The following is a 16,833-nucleotide window of genomic DNA, read 5'->3' on the forward strand; positions in this document are numbered from 1 at the left end:
CTCATCAGCATTGACAATCCACCTACCTGAGGGGCAGTAGCTAGGTTGTCAGGTGAATTCTCTCATCGACCTAATGTCTGTTACAGGGGTTAGGTTGGTTTAACTGCATCACTCAGAGGTGTATAGTCCCCCTCCTCCGTCCCCAAGCAACATAGTTATACCAATCTAATTTCCTAGTGTAGACCAGGCCTAAGTTACACTACACTACCAGAGCAGCATGAAGAGACTTTTGGGGGTAGAAACAGCTCCATGGGGCTATGCTCATATAGAACTGGCATGTAGGCTCTACACTGGCCCTGCTTCCAGACCCCAAAATGGAGGCAATGAGACTCAGACGCAAAGGATTTTTGTGGTTACATTTTATAACAGAGAATTAATGTCTGCAAACCATATTGCTGATCCTGCCATTCAGAAACAAGCTTCCTCACAAAAGTACAGGAGTGGGTTGTAAAGCCAGGAGTAGGTTGGCCCAGCTCTGCAAAACAATTGGATTCATGTTTAATCTGTCTACAGGAGGGGCAGGGGAGTCACGTCTTTAATCTGATGGTGATCTAACCCATCACTGTCTAGAACTTAAAAACAAGGTGCAGGGAGATTACAGTGAAAATGCAGCGGTGGAAGGATCTGAAAAGGTGAGTTTGTTCTAGCATGACTGCCAGCTAAACACCAAGAGGATGGGTTTAAGATGTCCATTGGTCTTGATGACAACTGATAACACTGGCTGCCATTATGCTCCGATATTGCTACAGGGACGCTGGCACCATGCCAGCTGGATGTTTTATTCAGACTTTGCTACTTTTATAAAGATTGGCTCAAGTGAGTCATATGTCACTGGCCACACACCATACATTTAAACCTTTTGTCATGGATCAGATTTCTGTGGGTTTTTTAATTCAACTCCCCCCCCCCACAATGTAATTATGCATCTGTAAAATGGAGATCTGTAAGGCTTTAGCATCAGGGCTCTGGCTATCAGGTTTCCACGTTCACAATTAACAAATGGAGATGGCAAGACAAACAGCACTGGAAGAAATCGGTTAAGGAGGATGTATGATACTGTGGCCATGTCAGTAATACAAGGGTTATGGCTCTGTGGTTTCAAGCCCAGATTTTGAGGCACCTGAAACTTTCTATGTGAGACAGCAGTATTTAACTTTTGGAGGGCTTTATAAAACAAGGGAAAATATTGAACAATTAGGTACACACTATGCAGATTATAAGCCATCCAGCAAACACTTCACCATCCCAGCTCCTGCTGGGTTTTAGCTGAGAGGTTTGCGGGTTTGGCCAGTTTGGTCAAATTATATCTGGCAGTGGTTTTGGAGATACACAAGGTTGAACTTGGTGATTTTTCACTTTTTGATTTTCAGATACTTTTTTTTTTTACTCTCTCATAACCCTAAAGTGGTTTCTCTTTTAAAACTTAAAATTCACCCCTACACTCTAGCCTCACTGAAGACAAGGACCTTAGCTGCATTTGAAGAAATTTAGCTTAGAAAGACAAATGAGTTTCAGAAAAGTCCAACCATGCAAAATATGGGACTTTCCACTGATATTTTTATAATGCACTAGGGGCATGGTTCTAGCTGTCTAGCACTTGTGCGGAACAAGCATGCTGAATTATTAAACACAGCTCAAGCTGATTAAACAGGACCAGCCAAAAATGTGGTTGGGTGCTCCCGAACTTGATATGTCAGCACCATATGCTGGCCAGATATCTTCCTTCTGTCTAATCTATATCTACGTAAAGCTCTATACTACAGTCCTGCCATACTAGCTCAGTACCTCCAATCACAATTTGGTTTATTTTAGGGACAGGCTCAAGCCACAAAATCTGGATGCAGAAAACACCAAAATTCAGAGACATTTGGATATGGGGCTTTAGTATAGCTCTCAGTCTACATTTACGTATGAGGTTGTTGGATGGATGGCCATTTTATGAACACTACAGATTTCAAAGACCTGCCATTTTATGCTGAATTTTCCCCCAAACCCATATCAGAAGCAGATACACTCTATTCTTCACTGTGTCACAAATCTTTTCCTAAAGCCATTTTACTTTTCTCTCTTTCTCCTGAGACAAATACAACCAGGGTGGAGATTTTAGAGCCATTATGTCATTTTATTTAAAATCCAGTAGAACATTTTCTCCTCTTTTTTTTTTTAAGCGAAACTTAGTGCCTCTGAGAACTAGCAGATGTCACGGATGCTTAATAAGGGGAGAGTTTCAAAATGATAAGATTACCCAGGTCTTGTGCCCAGCTCCAGGAAACACTGGTTATTATGATGGCTGATAACAGCCAGTCTGGAGACTTCTCCACCAAAGGTACTAGCCAGACCCTCTAAGATGGTAGTCATGTCAAGTCAAAACTGATGTGGGAACTGAGTCCTCTTCCCCATAAACACACTGATCATGAAAAAATTATCCAGGTGCCACTCCCTCTAAAGTGTCAGGATGTCTGGAGATTTCCTCAAGGCTCCTCCAAGATTTTCTCTTCACGGCTGTGGGTACTTCAAAGCCCTGAGAGCAGAGCTATGAACCAGAGCATGTGGGACTGATATGAGGTTGTGAACTGCCCATACATAGACGCAGAAAGAAAGGGATCAGAGAACGAGACATCTGAAAATCAAACCCTCTCATTGTGCTCAGGTTGGGGACAGCAGCAGTTGTTTTAACTCCTGACATAACCAATAACTGAAGCAAGCCCTTCCCAAATTATACTGCCACCAAGGCTGACACTCCACTACACAAATGAAAGACTATGCAGAGAACCAGTGCTGAGATTCTTTATTCTTTTGGTCCACCCAACCTATTGAACATTCTTTGAGCGAGTGGGCCTTGTATATTCCCAGGAGACAGTGGTCCTTTCCCCCTTCCTTCTCAGGTACCATCAACAATGACCTCCTAAAGAAAATTCTGTTGGGTGGCTGGGAGTGCAGCAGCCTTTTACCTGCAGTTTTATGAAAGGGAGGGAACGTGGTCTAGTGTTTAAAGACAGAGCTGAGAATCCTGTCTTGGGGGTTCTATTCCAACCACTACCCATTGTTTTGCTGTATGATCTTCGGTGAGGCCCTTTGCCTCTGTGCCTCCGCTTCCTCATCTAGATAGTGAGGTTAATAATATTGGCTAATCTCACAGGGATATTGTGAGGTCTCATGAATTAATGGCTGTAAAACATGTTGAGAACCTTAGATGAAAGGTGCTGTAGTAAAAGATTAATTATTGGTAGTAGTGTAATTTCTGCCCTTGCCCCATAGTCAAGATTCAGGAGACAGGGAAGCAGAATAGGGAAATTACTTTCCCACTTCCCTTCAGACCTTTGCTGCCTATGTCACGTGTCAGTTTCACAAGAGAAATTCCTTAGGATCCTTCCTGTAAGAAGAAATATCTTGGCCCCAAGGGTTATATGGGTGGAGACAGAGCTCGATATTTGCCAAACATCCATCTATCTATCTATCTAGCTGAATTAAATGCATTTGTAGCGCACAACACACCCTGCGAAATGGAGACTGTGAGGCTGGCTTTGTCAGGCAGGAGAGAGTTAATCCCTATGGGGTGCTCATGTACGTCAGAGCAGGTTCCTGTCTGTGCAGTGCTTAGCTTGGATTGAGAGCTTTTGTTCCTTGTTGTTTTTCATGATTTCTTTGCATTTAATAGTGTTTGGATTCCTGGCTTTTTAGAATACATTTTAAAGCACGTTTCATGCTGGCAAAAAGGGCCAGGTTGACAGCCCTGGAGATTGCTGCCTTCTGTGTATCCACAGAATGGGTACAACGGGGGCATCAGCAGGGCAAGCTTCCCCACATTGAGCCCAGCCAATGTGCCCTGCCCTGGAGGGGCCACACATCCTAGGGGTGAAAGACTAGTTCAGACTCCCTCAGCTCCCACTGAATTCTTGGGTTCTCAGCTGACACTAATATGTGCCAGAGATTTTTGGTAGACAGCTGCTCGCTAGGAACTGGACTGAGACCCCCACCCCACATTTCCTTTCACCCAGGTCCCCAAATAGCCACTGGATAGTAACTACTTGTCATTACTGAGATGAGCCCCAGCTGAACTGGTGACCTAGAGACCTAGGAGTGTGTCTCTCACTCCTAATTCTGGAGACAAATTCATCCCTAAATTTGATCTTTTTTCCCCCCACTCAATTTATTTTTAACAGAATCTGAGTCCATATGTCAGAAAGTGGGTCTGTTGGTCTCTGACACCTGGTTTGAAACCAAATGCACAGACTATTATGTTTGAATCTGCTTGAGTTGGACTCTGGCCTGAATCCTATATTCTAGGAGATATAGAATACGTATGTTGAAGTGCCGTGTTCTAGCTACTGGCTACTGCACTGACAAGTGCCAAGAAAGATAAATGGGGAACTCCCTGCAACTTGATTCTCCATTCAGCTCTGGACACCTTGGTACCAGAATTTGGGGAAATGAGCAACCAGCATGATAAAGGAGCTGAGGGGATTGCTTATAAGGAGGGTCAGGAGAATTCATGAAATATGTATAGATTAGCCAAACAATGACTAAGGGCAGGAGGACAGAATAACCATCTACAAAGGAGGAGAGGAATTGTTTAGTGTGGTGCAAAGAACGAAACTGAACAAAGGAAAATTTAGCCTGAATATCAGGAGACAATTATTATTGTGGAAGAGACAAGAGGTGGAATATTATCACTTGGAAAAATTACAGCTTGATTGGATAAAGCTCCATTGAGTATACTGCAGGGACCAATCCTGCCCTCAACTAGATCACCTCTATTAGACACTTCCATTGTTAATTTCTCTGATTCAGTACTGGTTGTGTCCTGTCCAGTGCATACAGATAATTATTACTGCTTGGTCTTCAGTTCTAGATAACCTTCTCAGTCTGCCCAAAACGCACTGGCACAAACCTCTCATTGTAAATTTTGAACTTCACAATGTTAAACTAAATATCATTTAAATGGAGAAAAAGGGTGTCTTCCATTCTTTTTAATACGCTATGTGGTCAGACCTTTTAGAATGGCGCCCTCTTGTGCCCATGGAGCTCTACTGTTTTTCTTTTTGGAAAAGGTGGGTCCCGATAACAATGAAAAACAATCATTCTTTGCACTCGCTATAGTAATATTCATTTTCACAGTACTGAGGAAACATTAATTTCACCTCACAATATAGTCTATGATATAGGGACATAATATTAATCCTGATGGAGAAACTGAGGCACAGAAAAACGAAGTGATTTGCCCAAGGCCGGAGGGAGAGTCAGAGGTGGAACTTGAATGTGCTCAGATTACAATGTTCTTTCTACTTTGGTGGTCGTCCACAGCCCACAGAGACATGAGGGAACTGACTGCTGCATGCCTCAGACTATCTCTGAGAATGTATAAGAAGTGCCTGGACTTAGCTTTGCATGGGGGGGGGGGGCGGCTGTAATAATGATGTACAGTTTATCGATTGTCTGATCTGGATGTGTTTTACAAACTACACATACAGGATCGGGGTGAAAGTAATATTAAATTCTTACTGGTACAGGGGCTGGCTCTGGCCCCGGCCCCCAGAAGGGGTGGGGCTAGGGGGGGTCAGCCTCCCATAGCCAGCCTATCCTCGCTGCCTGGCCCCCACCACCAGGGGCTCCGGGGGGCGATTTAAAAGGGTCCGGGGCTCCCGGCCACTGCTGCTGCTACTGTGGCAACTGAGAGCCCCGGGCCCTTTTAAATTGCTGGCTCCGGAGCAGCTGCCCCTTTTGCACACACCCCTCCCCCCCCGGTTGGTGGCCAGTAGGGTCTGGCAGGGCTGCCGACGGGGAAGGGGCAGCAATGTTAAAGCGCTGCCATGACTGCGCTTTAATGTGAGCTGCATACGGGCCGATACCGGCTTCTTACTGGTACGCTGTACCAATGCTGTATGCATATACCCCTGTACAGGATCCCAATGTACTTTACAAAGTACACATACACAGGAACCATTTCACTTCCCCACCTTCCCTCCCAAAATACCGCTACCTCTAAACTGGGAAGGAGACAATCCAGCAAACAACTGGTACACAGCATAGAGGGAAAGGAGAGCAGATGTACATCCTAGATACCTGAGCAAACCCCCAACTCTCTTTTACCAAACATGCTATGGGATCTTTAATATCTAATAGAGCTGTATCCAGATCAGAATCCCAGATCTTAATGCCCTGGAGTTCAGGGTGTTTGAAATCTGAATCTCGATTCAGAGCCAAATTTTGTCGCCTGCAGCCAGTCCCTAATGTCCATGCAGAGCACACAGCACCTCAGTTTTCAAGGTCTCCTATGAAAAGACTCACACAATAATCTGCATGGAACTTAGCCAATGGATCCAGAGAAAGTGGAAGTAGACAATGGCTGGCTCTAAAAATGACACACAGTGAAAGCCTACAGGCCTCAATAACAAAGTGTGAAATCCTAAATCAAAGCTACATTCCAACTGTATGAGCTCACAATTCCTCTTTTTCAAACCACTGCATGTAAAGTGGTCTCAGCACTGTGACATCAGCAGAGCTCTAGCAAGGCAATTCTCTGCTTCATACAGCAAATGAACCAAATGTTTGTATTTTCTTTAGTGAATTTTAGTGCTGGTGAAGGGTGCTGGACTGATATCGGAGCAGATGATGGTCCTGTTTGTGCACAGCGACAGGCACCATAGGAGCAGCAGCAGGGAAAGCTTTCCTCACACTTCTCCCTGCCTGTGGACCTCATCCTGGAAGGAACATCTTTACTAATAAGAGCGCAGTTCAGTTTTCATTCCCTTTCCTCTGAGCTTGCCCTCAATAGGAGCAGCAGGGTGGGGTGGGGGTGGAGAGGATCAGTGCCAACAATGCTGGTGGCTTTGTAATACAGAGCCCTGTCCACCAAAGCCATTTTACACAGACTACCAAAGAATAAGGTGATAACCTGATCATTCACTGTTAATCTGGGTTACACATGAACCAGTGATCTAAAGATGAGAGCTCTATATTTCCATTACCAATCCCTAGAGGCACATATGCCCACCCATTGTGCTAACTGGGTGTGTGATGAATTAACTGGGAGGGTTGCTGAGAATTCAGATCCTTTAATAATCTACAAGCCAAATTTCAAGAAACACTCTGTGTCCAGGCTGCTGAGAACGGCAGGAGTTTAAACTGACAGAAACCAGAGCCAAGCCATTGCAAACCTCCCCCGGCCCCTGCCTCCCCATCCTATATTTGCTGCCCCTGTCTATAAAAAAAAATCTATGATGGAATAGGGAGTGGTGCATGGGGAAATCTGTCAATGTCTGAAAATAGTGGACCTGTTGTTTGTGAGAGGGGTCTTTAGAAGCTCAAACAGGAGGGGAGAACCCTCTTTGTGTTGGGAAGGGCACAGTTTTCCAGCAGCCTTTGTCCCCTCTCTAGTCTTCTTCCTTCCCCCACCCAGTCCTGCTGTCTCCAAATGTGGGGAGCTGCCCACCAGTTCCCATGCACGATTGTCTGTTTGTAATGCTCAAGCTGGGGTCCAGCTGCCACCTGCAGGATTGAGGAAGCGTAGGCCTCAGCTTCTTTCCTTTCAGCCACTCACAAGTGTAGTGGGTGAGATATGCTTGGAGTGAAAGTGGCCCTTGTGCTGAAATCACCCTGTTCTCCCATTTCCAAAAGGCAGGGCTGTTCCTTCCTCTGCTGGGAAGAACAAAGTAATCCAGCTCCGAGGCTGGTCTCCTTTGCCTCCTCCCTCCAGCATAGGGCAGAGTTAATGAGTGAACAGTATTTGCCTCTTTTAGTCATGTTTTCCTTCCTTCTAGCAATGGATCTGGCTACTCCCCTTGATTACCACATGGAAGTCACTACATAAATGCTGGCATTATGGGTTCATGCACAAGAATTTCCCCAGTAGTGACCTGGGGATACCAGAGGGGCCCGTTTGCTGATCTCAGTATATTCCTCAGTAGGCTTACGTTCATATTTTTTATAAAAATCTCTCTCATTTGACAGAGGCTTCTCAGAAAAGAAATAGAACAGGAAGAGCAAGGATGCTCTAGGTTAGAGCTGCAGGGGCATTGGCACAGCTGTATATGGGGAACCCAGAACAGGAATAGCAAGGGGTGCTGCTGGCTGGAGTTGAGGAGAGCTTCCACAGCCATAGCTGGGGTGTGCAAGACTGAAATATCAGTGAGCGCTGTGGTGAAAATAGAGGGGTGTTGACAGAAAAGTGCAGGGCACCAGGACTGAAATCACAGGGGCTGCTGGAGGCCAAGACTGAGGTACATTGTCAGAATTGCCTGGGGTGAGGCAGGAATAGGATAGTTGCAGGGCCAGAATAAGGTACTTTGGGAAAACTTGTGTTTACGGGCAGTGCCATGCTGATTTGGGATTTGACAAATGTCCAACAACTGCATGTTTTCAACATGACATGGATTCCCCAGCAAAGTACACTACTGAGCAGGAAGCAAGCATGTCTGACCTGCTTCCAGCAGGAGAGACTCCCAGAGCTGAGTCCAGCTATGTCCAGTTTTTCCAGGAGGCCACAGAGATAAGTTGTTATGGATCACCTCTCAGCTATGCTATACATATATATACATACCAACTATACATACCAAATGATGGGGTCTAAATTAGCTGTTACTACTCAAGAAAGATCTTGGAGTTATGGATAGTTCTCTGAAAATATCTGTTCAATGTGTAGTGGCAGTCAAAAAAACACTAACAAAATGTTAGGAACCATTAGGAAAGGGATGATAAAAAGACAGAAAAATGTCATAATGCCACTATATAAATCCATGGTACACCCACACTTTGAATATTGCGTGCAGTTCTGATTGCCCCATCTTAAAAAAGATATATTAAAATTGGAAAAAGGACAGAGAATGGTAACAAAAATGATTAGAGTTATGGAACAGTTTCCATATCACGAGAGATTAAAAAGATGAGGACTGTTCAGTTTGGAAAAGAGATGACTGAGGGGAGATATGATAGAGGTCTGTAAAACACAAATAGTGTGGAGAAAGTGAATAAGGATGTGTTGCCCCTTCACATAACACACAAACCAGGGGTTACCCAACAAAATTAATAGGCAGTGGGTTTAAAAGAAACAAAAGGAAGTACTTCTTCACACAACACACAGTTGTCCTGTGGAACTCATTGCCAGAACTATACCTGGATTCAAAAAAGAATCATTCATGGAGGATGAATTCATTAATAGCTATTAGCTAAGATGATCATGGACACAACCCCATGTTCTGGGTGTCCCTAAACTTCTGACTGCTAGAAGCTGGGACTAGATGACAGGGGGTGGATCATTTGCTAAATTGCCCTGTTCTGTTCACTCCCTCTGAAGCATCTGGCACAGGCCACTGTCGGAAGACAGGATACTGAGCTAGATGGAATATTTGTCTGGCCCAGTATGGCCGTTCTTATGTTCTTAGGATCTGCCCTGGAGTGAAGAGGAGAGAAACTAGGGAGAGTGAAGTGGAGACGGCAATGACTACCATTCCCCCTTCTCTCATGTTTGGCAGGATCTGGGGAGGCAAAGAAAAGAAAAGGACTTGCTGCCCAGGATCCCTCTGGAGACCTTGGGGCCAGTCTGCAGGTGAGTATGGGATACTGTGTCTTGGAAGAGTGTAATCAAGAGATGTTGCTGGTGCCTAGGATTTGAAGAGCCATACCAAATATTTCAGTCCTGCCCTGCCCCTGTTTTGTTCTACTGTCAGTTTTTCAATCTCACTAATGCTAAAAATTCACTCCACTTTTCTAATTCCCCTTCCCAGCACCTCCCCTGCTCCTCCCAGATTACCTTCACCTTGACACTATTGGTTTTGAAGACTTTCGTCTTGGCTTTCCTGGCATACAGAAAAGTTCTTGAAGGTCAGAAGCATGACCTTGGAAGGCTGGTCTCAGGTTGAATATATCAGTCCCAGTACTGGTGGCAAAAACTGCTAAGCCAAGGAGTTACCCAGGCCTCAGCTCCTCAAGCTCTGCACCTGTCTGATTGCCTCTCAAATACTAGGGGAAAGGAGATGTGTAAAGAAATTGGGATTAAATCAGTAAATAAAAAGATGGAAAAATAGAAGTTTTCCCCTTGGATTCGTATGGATAATGGGCAATGACTATTTCTCTGCCTTGCAGAGAGATTATTCAGGACACATTCAACATGGCAAGGAAAGCACTTTAAATCACACCACAGAGATCTAAGAGACCAAATCCTTTGGATGCCGAGAGGAAGAGCCAAATGGCCAAACAGGGCAAGCCAAGAAGCGTTTCCCTCTGGAGACCTCGGAACAGTGTTTTTGGGAGGTGTGGTGCTCAGAGGGCATTTGTCCATATTACAAAACCACCATGCTGCACAGCAACCCTAAAGGGATTCCTTGTTCAGCAGAGCAAGAGGGAGATGACCAGGATCCCAAAACTGAGGTGCATTGCCTGAGCGCAGGCGGAAGAAGTTCACAACATTTCTGCTCAGCATTAGTCACAGCCATTGGTTTCTCATTCTCAGAAACACTAAAAGCCACCACCAGGTCAACAATTATGCCATATCTTCTTTGGTGGTGGCTCCCAGAGAACAGAGATCTCCCCCACCTTCCAAACTGCGGGCACCTTTCATGGTTGCTGTAGTCATGCTGTGCCATTTCCAATCAATCACTTACAAGAAAAGAGGACAAACATGAATAGAAAGACAGTCAACTCTCCATTTTCTCTCCCATGTAGGACCCAGGGTGCTTAGTTTAAAGTTAAACAGCTCTAAAATAAGTATAATAAATAATAATAATAATGATAATCTCATTAAATAAGCTTAGGGAGGAGACAATTTTGAGTCTAGCCAGAGATGGAGACAACTAAAAAGGTATAGCGCAAAGGTTTTCACTACTTCACTCCTAGGTTAGATGGACCGCTGCTTGATTTGCTGGTGTCATATCTTTTGTTCTAGGCAGAGAAATGTGGAGCACTTTAATGCCAACCAAACAAGGACAATGCTGCTGGGGCAACAGGGCCATAGACCATCATAAGTCTGGTGGCAATACATATTCAAGGAAAGAAATTAGTGTAACAGCATCACCTAGTCTCTAACATCAAGAAGCAACCAGGGTAATAAGAGTATGATCCTTAATGCACTCAGATACACTTCTCCACTCCTGGTGTCTCTCATCCAGAATGGCTCTCCACCTGTTCAAACTTAATGTGCTCAAAATTGAGTTAATAATATTTCCTCAAACCATGTCTATTCCTCCAATTCTCTGCAAGACTCGATACCACCACCATTCTCTCTGTCACTTAGGTCCATCTTCCTCCACATTTCAAAAAAGCATCTGCCCTTTCCTTTTCACTGAAGTAGCCAAACCATTCGTTCATGCCCTGATCATCTCCTACCATGACTAGCACAGCCTCCTTCCTCCAGGTCTTTCAGACACTAACCACGTCCCATCCAAAAGGCTGTCGCCAACTATCATCTTTCCTGATATCACTTCCACCTTATCACTCTCGGAGTCACTTCACTGGCTCCCCATTGTGCTTGGCATCAAGTTAAAACGCTTTTGTCCTTACCTTCCAAGCCTTACATCAAACAGGCCTAGACTATATCTCTGACCTGGGCTCCCTTTGTTTTCCCATCCTCTCTGCTCCATCAATGACACCAATCATTCTCCTGCTTTTTGTTTCCTCACACGCCTGTGCCTTCTATCACGATACTCGTTACACTTGGCCCTCCCTTTCAAAATCTGTTCATCTACCTTCCACCCTCACCTCCTGAAAGTCCCCTTCTGCAGCAATGCCTACTAAAAAATGGCTGTTTGACCCTTTAAAAGACATTGTAGATAAAATGGAAAAAAAAAATCTCAACTACCCAGAAAAAACATGTGCCTGCATTGAGTAACCTTTTCCTGCCCGCCTATTGCTGGTCTGTGTTATATCCTCACTTGCCTGCAGCACTGGATTGGACACCTATGGATATTGATAAAAAATTGAATAAATACGTGTCATTCAGTCCCCGATCCTGCACAGAGCCCCATACTGGTGGATCCTTGTGCCCACCCAGAGCTCCTTGTAAGCTGTGGCCCACAAATGCTAAGCTCGTTAGAGCTGAGGCCTGCCTAGCTGTGAAACAACGGGCATCATAAAATATACATAATAAAATAATGTTAATAATGAGACATGATCTAGCAATATCCTGATTCTGAGGGACTAAAGAAGGGGAAGCGCTTAAAATTAGTAAAGTAAACCAAGCCAAACCAGTAGAATATGCAGTAAACCTAGCTCATCTTGTATTTGTAAACTTACATTCCCTCAGTAGTACCTCTTCCCTCTGGTTTGTCTCCCCTCCTCAAGTGTTGTCATTTCTCACAATTTTATTGCAAATCTTGTCATATTTCATGTTTTTCTTAAAGCTCCGGCTCCTGAAGACATGTGATAAGGTGGGACTTTCAGCCTTCCTTTAAAAACAAAAGTAAGTTTCTGACCCTCATGGTTGCAGAGGAAAAACTGGGAAATATGATCCCAGTGCACCCCTAAAGGCTCAAAAAACAAAGGCAAAAAGAAATCAAGTTGGCTTTAAAAAAAATCATGAGATTTTAAACAATCTTATGATGTTTTGGGACCTGATTCATGATTTTTGAAGGCTTGTGGTTAGCAATAAAGCTCCTCCAATCATATTTCGGCCTATGCCCTGATCCTGTCAACACTTATACATGTGACTAGCTTTAACATGAGACTAGTTTTATTTAACTCAGTGAGACTACTCACTTGCTTAAAATTACATGCCTAAATGTTGACAGGTCTTAGATTGTAAAATCTTAGGGATGGGGCTGAGTCTGTGTGTGTCCAGATGGTGCCTAGTGCATTTTTGGGTGCTCCACAATAAAAATTTTTTTATAACAACTGACCCAGGTACATGGAGACATGGAAGCCTTGCTTACCTTTTTGGACCTGTGTTCAAGAGGATCCCAATTGATGTAAAGGAATCTGACCAGCTGATCTCCTAAGAAATCAAGGTTCTAGAGTTACTGGCAGCATTCCAGAGGGACACCACTTATGATGCTTGAAACCAGGGGATCATTTTGATTACTACACACAAGAACCAATTCACTTCAAAAGTTTTTTTTCTCCTGCTGATGATAGCTCATTTCAATTGATTAGACTCTTCCTGTTGGTATGCATACTTCCACCTTTTCATGTTCTCTGTATGTATAAATATCTCCTGTCTGTGTGTTCCATTCTATGCATCCGAAGAAGTGGGCTGTAGCTCACGAAAGCTCATGCTGAAATAAATTTGTTAGTCTCTAAGGTGCCACAAGTACTCCTGTTCTTTTTGCGGATACAGACTAACACGGCTGCTACTCTGAAACAAGAACCAAAAGTTCTCCAGGGGAAAGGATCTTGATTTTTTTCTCACTACTCAAAACTGCCTGCTGACTATTGACACGGTGGCCCTTAAATTCCTCCTTTCCTTATTTTATGAGCTTCACTGGTTATCCTGATATTAATTATTATTCATATTATTTGTATTATGTAGGGGACACGGTCACACAGTAGGTCAGTGGAAAAGCTGGGAATAGAATTCTTGGACAGAGAATCAAATGCGTTTTGCTGTGTGTATTCCCACCTTAGAACAGAACACAGGTCTCCTGACTCCAGAGCTAGTGCCCTAAACCCTGATTCAATAAGAATGCTAAGAACATGGCTTGTAGTTCTACAGTTTTTACCCACATTACGTGTTTGCATACATCCTTTTCAGCAAGCTAGGGGTTCATAAGCTTAATCAAAGAAGTCTGTTTTCAGGAGCATGTTTTTGACTTCTGTACAGTTGGCTTGCAACAGAGTGAGGAAAGCAGCAGCTAGGGTACTGGTCGTGGAAGTCATGTTCCCACTTCAATCTATTACATTTCAAAAAGATTTGATAAAATCTTGTGCTGTGGGCCATGATGGGAGCAACAAAGTTCCCCCTCCCCTTCCACTATAGCATTCATGAAATCCTGATCAGCAGAACTATTCTGATTTTGCTGACTCAGAGCTGCCTTTTGTTGGAGAAAGGATCAAATGTTTCTTGCTGTAAATTTTCCCATTGGATTAAATCACTCTGATTTGGACTCACTTGGAACCTCAGTGGTGGCAGAGCACTTTTGCAATTTCTTCTCCATTTTCAGCTGATCTAGTTTCCCGAGTTCCTGGATGTGCTCTGGGAATTTTGGGCTACCATCTGTGATTAAGATGTATCCTTCTTGGCTGATACTATCTAGTAGGGTGGTACTGGGTCCACTATTGGTGAAGATTGCCTCCACTTCCCTTCTCCTTATGAGGGCAGCGTGCAGGCATCTCTCATGTTGTTAGTCTGTGGATTAAGTCGTGATCTTAACATGGACAATCATTTCCCAATTATCACCCCCTGTCCTGAATTTCCCTTTTTGGAAGATTATTGGTGGCACAAGGCATCTATGGCATTACCTGAAGATGACAGAGCTATCTGGGGAAGGGGAGAGCCCATCCACCTTGTGTCAATAACGTCCACAACTGGACCACTGGCTATTGCTAGATGTCCACATGGCAGCAGTGATCAAGAGGGTTTTTTTGGGGGGGGCTAGGTGATTGTTCCATTTGCTATCAGCTGTGAGAACTTGCATCAACTATCCAGGTCTGTGTCACTCTTGGACTAGATTACTATAGTGATACACTTAGAAATGTCATTCTATGCAGAATGAACTGGCTATTTTACTTAAAGACTTTACATGGAGCATGTCACTTTCTGCTCCATAAAATGCCCTTGACTTTCAATTCAGGGTGCTAGTCTTAATTTACAAAGCCAATTTTTTAAAAAAAAGTTCTGCTGTAGTCTGGGTCCAGCATACCTTACCTCCTCATGTTTTAACCTGATATTTGAGAACAGCTGGGATACTCAAGTTGTCAATCCCTATTGAGGCACAGAGTTTGGAATGAAGGACATTCTCTTTGGTTTCACCTCCTGATCAGACACACCCCAACTCTATTGGTTCAGGGCATATTACAAAGACTACATGCACTCAGACGTTTTCTTAGGGAATGGTTTCGTGGAAAAGGTCTTAGGCTATGTCCACACTAGCACTTTCTTTGGTAAAACTTTTGTCGGTCCTGGGGTGTGAAAAACAAACAAAAAAACCACACCCTGGGCGACGTAAGTTTCACCGACAGAAGCACTGGTGTGGACAGTGCTATGTCGGCAGGAGATGCTCTGCCACCAACATAGTTACTACTGCTGGCTGGGGATGGTTTAATTATGGCTGGCGGGAGAGTTCTCTCCTGTCGGCATAGAGCAGCTATATGGGAGACCTTACAGCGGCGCAGCTGCAGTGGCATGAGTGTGCTGCTGTAAGGTCTATAGCATAGACATAGCTTTAGTTTGGGTACAAAAGGAGGGTTTCAGAATGACTGCCAACTCAGGTCTGTTTTGTAATGTTTTTAAATAGTTACTGTGAATGTGCCCAAAGTTATAGGACAGGTGGATTGTACAAATTAAACAAAAAATAAGCAATGAACAGTTGTAAATAGAAATTCTTTGGTGGGAAGGCAGAGGAAGCTTCCTTGCGGTACTTAGGCAAGATGCAGACAGATTTCAAAGAACAGTCTTTTCGTTAATGGACGAATTATTTATTACGTATTTGTCTGAAACAGTTGATGAGAACTCTGGAAAGTAATCAGATTAAAAAGGCCTGTAGCGCGGAGTTCTGAGATCTTCTTGCTTATGGTACCAGTTTGTGGATATTGTCATACACACATTCTCAGTTACTGATCAACAGTGTTTGTTCCATCCTGTTGTATGCTATCTGCATGGCTATTTCTAAGAGAAAAGTATACAGCAGTCCTCATGGTATTTTACATCTGGTCTACTATGGTATTGTTAAACATTTTCATCTCTGCTGTATTTGAGCATAATTTCTAGTGGTCCTTAAAGATTTATTGAATCATTTGTCAAGGCCAACGATTGTTTTCTACCTTCCTCCCACTGCTGCTCTAGGTTCTCATGGCCTTAGCATCCATATGAACAACTGGCACCAGCCAGAAAGAGACAGCAGCAGTGCAGAGAATCTAGAGTGCGACAATCTCTTGATACTGACCAGAAGATATAGGGGAGCAAGAGGAAGGAACCTCCTTAGTCTAGAGCCAGAACAGGAGACGTACTTTTCCTTTTAAGATTTGTGGATGAAGCAGCAAGGGAGGGTTTGTACCACCAACTAGGTGACTCCCAACATCTATTATCAGCTCTAATTGCAAATAAAGGCTGAGTTAAGCAGCAGACTGAAAAGCCACTTTGTAAATAGATTTTTTCCAGCTCGGTTGTTGCTTCAGTTCAACTATAAGCAAGTCTTTTACTATAATTATTCCTGGCACAAGCAGACAACTGATGAGATTTCTTTCAAGTTATCTGCACCCTACCTCTTGGCTACAGAAACCAAGCTAGACTACCATACAAGCAGCCTCTTCAGAGTTCAGATCCAATAGCTGTGTTTTACCAGATCTTTTAGGAAAAGATTTTGAATTTATCTTACTGAAATTACCATTTCTATATTTTTGCCTATATACACATCCCTCCTCCTCAGTAACCTTTAGCTTTCAGTAAACTTCTAGTGTGGGGAATAACAACTTTTGTGACACGCTGGGCTTTGTCGGCAACCAGAGGACATCGCTTAACTCAGACATATTCACTTATTTTTATAAAAACGAATCTGCACAACTGTAGTATTTGGTCAGACCTACATCATCTTCTCTAGATAAGCAGAAATTTGGAATAAATAATTCTCAGCACTTCTCATCTTCAGAGTGCATTAAAGAACCCATATATCTTCATTACAGGGGTATTTTATGAGCTGGTCAAAAATGGCTTCTGTCCAAAACCAGACATTTTGTAAAAAAAAATTATCC

This window comes from Mauremys mutica, chromosome 4 (assembly GCF_020497125.1).
Source record: "Mauremys mutica isolate MM-2020 ecotype Southern chromosome 4, ASM2049712v1, whole genome shotgun sequence".
NCBI classification, from domain to species: domain Eukaryota; kingdom Metazoa; phylum Chordata; order Testudines; family Geoemydidae; genus Mauremys; species Mauremys mutica.